Source organism: Lolium rigidum, chromosome 6 (genome assembly GCF_022539505.1).
Source record: "Lolium rigidum isolate FL_2022 chromosome 6, APGP_CSIRO_Lrig_0.1, whole genome shotgun sequence".
Lineage (NCBI taxonomy): Eukaryota > Viridiplantae > Streptophyta > Magnoliopsida > Poales > Poaceae > Lolium > Lolium rigidum.
In genome coordinates this window covers 218,863,124-218,869,630 of record NC_061513.1, presented here as the reverse complement: position 1 = coordinate 218,869,630, position 6,507 = coordinate 218,863,124, and the positions used below count along the sequence as shown (strand labels likewise).

The 6,507-nt window shown below is 45.9% G+C and overlaps 1 non-coding gene across 1 annotated transcript; it reads left to right on the top strand.

Moving 5' to 3' along the window:
• The first annotated feature begins 3,327 nt into the window (after window positions 1-3,327).
• Window positions 3,328-3,434, top strand: LOC124668733. The gene has a single exon (XR_006991826.1). It is a non-coding gene; the product is annotated as a small nucleolar RNA R71 (small nucleolar RNA).
• Window positions 3,435-6,507: the final 3,073 nt, after the last annotated feature.

Sequence of the window (6,507 nt, the reverse complement as noted above, 5' to 3'; positions counted from 1 at the left end):
CACCTTTCTTATCTTTGATCTCAACATCAAATTCTTGAAGTAGCAAAATCCATCTAATCAACCTTGGCTTGGCCTCTTTCTTACTCAGCAAATGTTTGATTGCAGCATGATCAGTGTAAACAACACACTTTGACCCCACTAGGTATGGTCTGAACTTTTCAAAAGCATGGACCACTGCTAGTAACTCCTTTTCTGTGGTGGTGTAATTCTTTTGAGCTTCATTCAAAGTCTTGCTGGTATAATATATAACATGCAAGTTCTTGTCTTTCCTTTGACCTAATACTTCACCCACTGCATAATCGCTCGCATCACACATAACTTCGAATGGAATTTCCCAATTGGGTGGTTGAACTACTGGTGCGGAGATGAGAGCCTCTTTCAATTTGGAAAATGCTTCAAGACAATCCCCATCGAAGTTGAATGCTACATCTTGATTCAGCAAGTTTGTCAATGGCTTTGCTATCTTTGAGAAATCTTGGATGAACCTCCGATAAAATCCAGCATGGCCCAAAAAACTCCTAACTCCTTTGATGCTCAAGGGAGGAGGCAGTTTTGCAATCACCTCCACTTTAGATTTGTCAACCTCTATTCCCCTTGCAGATACTAAATGCCCCAACACAATCCCCTCTTCAACCATGAAATGACATTTCTCCCAATTGAGCACTAAGTTATTTTCCTTGCACCTCTTCAACACTGTCTCCAGGTTTTTCAGACATTCTTCATAACTCTTCCCATAGACTGTGAAATCGTCCATAAATATTTCCATTATCTTTTCATTCAGGTCAGAGAATAGTGACATCATACACCTCTGGAATGTCCCTGGGGCGTTGCAAAGCCCAAAAGGCAATCTTATGTAGGCGACTGTGCCATATGGACATGTGAAAGTAGTCTTATCTTGATCTTCAAAATGGATTGGGATCTGAAGAAACCCTGAGTAGCCATCCAGATAATAGAAATACTCGTGCCCTGCAAGTCTTTCTAGCATCTGATCAATGAAAGGTAATGGGAAATGATCTTTCCTTGTGGCTTTATTCAGTTTCCTGAAGTCGGTACACATCCTCCATCCACTCGATGGTCGGGTGGGTATCAGTTCTCCTGAGTCATTTTCTACCACTGTTATCCCTCCCTTCTTGGGAACCATGTGTATAGGGCTGACCCAACTGCTGTCTGATATGGGATAGATTATGTTTGCTGCTAAAAGTTTCAGTATTTCTTTCTTAACCACTTCTTGCAAATGGGGATTCAACCTTCTTTGATGTTCACGAGTCGGAACAGTATTCTCTACAAGATAGATTCTATGTGAGTAAATTGCTGAACTTATGCCTTTCATATCATCTAGTGAGTATCCGATCACTTCTCTGTTTCTTTTCAAGACTGCTAACAGACCTTTTAGCTCAACATCTGTCAATCTTGCACTAACAATCACAGGGAATTTCTTGTCATCGTGAATGAACTGATATTGCAAATGAGCGGGTAGTGGTTTCATCTCTATACTTACTGCCTCTTTCGTTGCTCTAGCGCTGACTGGGGACTCCTCCTCTTCTTTAATTTTCTCCACCAGATAGAAATCAACTATATTTTCCTCTTCTTGTGCACTATATTTTTGTTTCAACTCCGCTGGACTTCTCTCATGAATTTCCATAACACATTTGTCGATGGCATCAATTCTGGAACATTGTTCCCTTCGGTGAGGCATTGCGGTAGCATGCTTCATATCAAAGACCACTTGGTCCTTTCCAACATTCAGCGTCAGTTTAGCCCCTTTTACGTCAATTAGTGCTCCAGCAGTTGCCAGAAATGGCCTTCCCAAGATAATAGCTTTGGATTGATCCTCCATATCAAGCACAACAAAGTCCACTGGGTATGAAAATCTATCAATTGATACCAGTATGTCATGCATTACGCCAGTTGAATGTCTTATTGTCCTGTCAGCAAGCTGCAGCATCAGTGATGTTGGATGGAGTTCACCCAATGCTAGAGTTTTGCAAACCGATGTTGGAATCACACTGACAGAGGAACCTAGATCGCATAGTGCTAAAAAATTCTTCTGTCCCACTTGACACGGTATGCAGAAACTTCATGGGTCATCTAACTTTTCAGGCAGTGTGTTCTGAATCATTGCACTACACTCCTTTGTTAGTGTCACCATCTCTGGTTCCTCCATTGTTCTTTTCTTTGAAATGAGCTCCTTGAAATACTTGGCGTACATAGGGACATGCAAGACTGCATCCAGAATTGGTATTGTTACCTGTACCTCCTTCATATTTTCCAAAAACTTAGCAAATTGCTTTTCATCCTTCGACTTATCAAATCTTTCAGGAAATGGTAATTTGGTAGGGACTTTTTCAGGCTCACTTCTAGCTTGAGTTAACTCAGCTTGATCTTTTGCTTTCTCAGTACTAACAACATGCTCCTTGTTCTTTTCCACTAGCTCTGTCTGCTTGTTATTTGCATTGCCGTCTGCATTCCTTAGTGGTGGTGTGACATAGAGCTTTGTTGGTGGTGCTTGTAATATTGGCCCAGTCACAGTCCCTGACCTTGTGGTTATTGCTCCACATTGTGCTCTTGGGTTTGCTTCTGCTTGAGCTGGTAGCCTTGCTTCCACATGTGCATTTGGTTGAGCAATACTCATATTTTCCATTTTTACAGACATCATTCTTAGCATTTCTTTCAAGTCATGCATTTCTGCCTTCATACTGTTCAACATCTCACCTTGCTCACTGACCTTCTTTTCTAGTACAGCCTCTGTAGTCAAATTTTGTTGCTTCTGCTGAACATAGCCTTGCTATGGTGACTTGAAGTTTGAACCTGATGAAGAATATGCTGATACTGAGGGGTTACTGGTTTTATATGATAGGTTTGGGTGTTGTCTCCATTGCGAGTTATAATTCTGGGAAAAAGGGCCTTGTCCATGTGCATAATTCACTTCAGATACAGACTGCAAAGAGGGTTCAGTTGTCAAAAAGGAACACTCTCCATCATGACCTGCGATACCACAAACATTACATACTTGAATTGCTGACGTGCTCGCTACACTTGGTTTCTGAGCTGAGTAATTGGCTTGCGTACTGTGTGATTGATCTAGTGAGCAGCTCAACTTGTGCGGCAAGTGCATCGGTGGATGACAAATGGTACATCCCTGGTTTCTGATGTGGCACCGCCCTCTCTGAAGACCACTGAACATTATGAGATGCAATGCTTTCTATAAGAGTGAATGCTTCATTCAGAGTTTTGTTCATAATACCTCCACCTGCTGATGAATCAACAAACGCCCTAGTCTGAGGTGTCAATCCCTTATAGAATGTTTGGAGGACAAGCCATCTTTCCAGGCCATGATGAGGGCACATTCTCGAAGGTTCTCGGTACCTATTCCAAGTGTCATATAGGTTCTCTCCATCAAGCTGTGCAAAATTGGTAATTTTGTCCCTGTATTCAGCTGCCTTCAAAGGTGGGTAATACTTCTCAAAGAAAGCCTGCACTAAATGCTCCCAACTATCTTTCTGTGATAATGGCAGTGTGTTTAGCCACACCTTTGCTGAATCACATAGAGCAAAAGGAAACAACTGTAGCCTAATTGAGTCTGCCGGCACACCATTGATCTTCACTGTGTTGCATTATTCAAGGAACTGTGTGTTGACGTCAGAAACCCCCTGGCGGGTAGAGACGGGCAACACGGTAGAGCCGGGAACAACTAGGGCTGCGGCTGGCCCCAGTCCCTCAGAGCGACGGCCCGCAAAGCCTCCTGGTCGCACGCGCCGATGTTTATCACAAGGGCGTGCCACCTGACCTATACCTGGTCAGGAAGGTGTGGATGATGCCTCGCTTAGTTTCCTGCAGGGAACACACGTAAACGTTAAATACGAGCCTCGATCGGCTCTCAGGTTATCCCGTGAATCGGCTCAAGGAGCCGATTCACCCATGATCCAGACGGGGTGTCCGAATATATGGTGGTCCTGCTTGATCAAGGTAAAGCTAATGAGATCTACGACGATCTAGGGTTTTCACCGCATAATCGGATCGTCCTACTCCAGGTTGGGCCTCGCGGCCACGCACGGTGATCGTAAGCCGATCCTAAACAAGGCCTAAAAACCAACACGAGGTTGATCCTCGAACATCCTCGCTTAGGGCCAACGAACGACACCCTACGTGCCGCCGGATCCTCCCCCTTTGTAAGGCCTAACTATTGCGGATATTAAACTAATCCTTGTAGAACAAGGAGCAATCGTAACGGATCAGATCTACTAAACTATGATCAAGCGGGTGTCGCCCCTACACCTAAGATAGGTGTAGGGCGGCTAGACATGCAAGGGTTGCACTACGACAAGCATGTAATATGAAGAACAATGCTAACCCTAACATGTCTAAGATAACTACGTTGCTCGCCATCAAAAAGGCTTCGAGTACGAGTAACGCATGAACAACGTAGGCAGGCTTGTGCTGCCTAGATCGCAAGATGCGATCTAGGCAGCATGATGCTTACCGGTAGAAACCCTCGAGACGAAGGAGTTGGCGATGCGCCGAGATTTGTTTGTGGTTGAACGTTGGTTGTTGTTTATTCCATAAACCCTAGGTACATATTTATAGTCCAGACGGACTTTCTAATGTGGGCGTGCACTAAACCGTACACGAGATAAACTCTAACCTTTAATCTAGATACAAACTATTACAATTAAAGACACATGGGCAATCTGGCCCAATTTCACCGAGCAAGGCCGCTTCGTAGATCTTCAACGTGTAATCTTCCAAGCCCATCCCGATCGCGGCCCACCTCCCGATTTGGCCAAAATATGGTGATAACACATGCCCCCCTGGTTTTGGAAATGACATTTCCAAAATCATTATGCTCTTCTTTCGTCGGGTCATGTCGTGGCAGAACCGTTGCAGTATCCTTTACCACGATGTCTTGCTCCTCGCCTTTTTGCAAAACTTGATAATTTTAGCACCATTTCCTTGGACACCGCAATGGTTTTAAATCCCCCATTAGGCTTCTCCTTATTAAACTGTGCCGAATGACTCCTCCTCCTCCACTAGATACCCGCCGGCGAAGCGCCTCCGTGTCTGGGCAGATAGTGAAGCTGACTATGACGACGCAGAGGAAGAAGCTCCGGTCGAGGACTGGAGCAATAGTGATGAAGAGTTCTTCAGAAGAGCGCTGGTGACAGCTACGATACCGACGACGAGGGCAGCGAGCACTAGTGACATAGCATCAGTAGTTATGCGAGCAATCGGCTCTTCTTGAGCAATCGGCTCTTCATTAAAAACCCTCCTCTGAAGAAGCGTTTCCAGTCAATGGTTTTGCCGATAGTCAAAGTCACACAACCTTCAAAAAAGAACCGATGGCATCGCATCGGTCTCTATCATAAAAACACTGGTAACGTCGACCTAGTCACCCTTCCAAACGGTAACCCGCGACCTCCTCCTGAAAAGGCAAAGTCAGATCCCCAAATCGCCGCCTGAGCAGTTCCAATCCACGACCACCTACACAGATCTTGACCGCGCCGCCCCCAACTTCTTCAACGCATCTCATGGCGGAGTCATCCAATACCGATACCACGGCTTCCGGACTGAAGGTAATCCTCAACCTCCTCTCGCCGTTCGACTTGACATGGGATTAATGGCAAACACCTGAATTAATGCCTCGCTCCGCTACTAATTTAGGTTTCAGACATTCTTCTGCCACACCCTTCTCTCGCAAATTCGATGTGCCTCGGTCCTCGTTCTTCTGAGAGTCCTGCCCCGTTAATTTCGTGCGAAGCTAACGGAATCCCCTTTGTGAGCCGGAACCTAGATCCGACTTCTGGGCCGACCGCTCGCGAGCCCGGCCTAATCCTCCCGAAGGTTGGGTGGCATGGTACAATAGGGTATCAAAATCCCACTATGCCACTTGGGAAACCATAGGGATAGCCGATGCCCTGTCATTATCGCTATCTCCTCTTGAGAAGAATGAGAACATCCCGAAAACCATCGGCTACTTCGGTCCGATGCACTGAATCGCTTCATGTTTGGTCATGGCCCTATGACTCCGACCTCGCTCGGATGTGGCCATGATCACAGGGCTAGACATTGCATCCCCGCAGCCCTTCGCATTCAAGCTGCCAAAAGTCCCTTTCACTCTCTCCTCTAAAAAGAGTGTACCAGCTGGGGTGCCTATCTCAATCGCTATATGAAAACCAAAGGCCCCGTGATGCAGAGAGGAGCACACGGCCTTCCTGAATTTCCGGCTGGAGCACTTCATATTCCGCGGTCCATCACTTGCTCCCACCAAGAATTACCTTTCCCCGGCCTATGAACTTGCTAAAGGCACCCAACTCGGCCTAGGCAAACTATTTCTTGGAGAGATTTATCGATCCCTTCAACCGATGTCCGTCAAACTGTTCTCTCGCAAGACGAGTTAAAACCGGCGGCCCCGGTGGTTCATTCGAGTTGTGGGCCCAACTATACTTCCAAAACCAAATCCCAGACTTCCCATCGCCGACCACCCGCACCTTTCCGGATGTAACTGGAAAG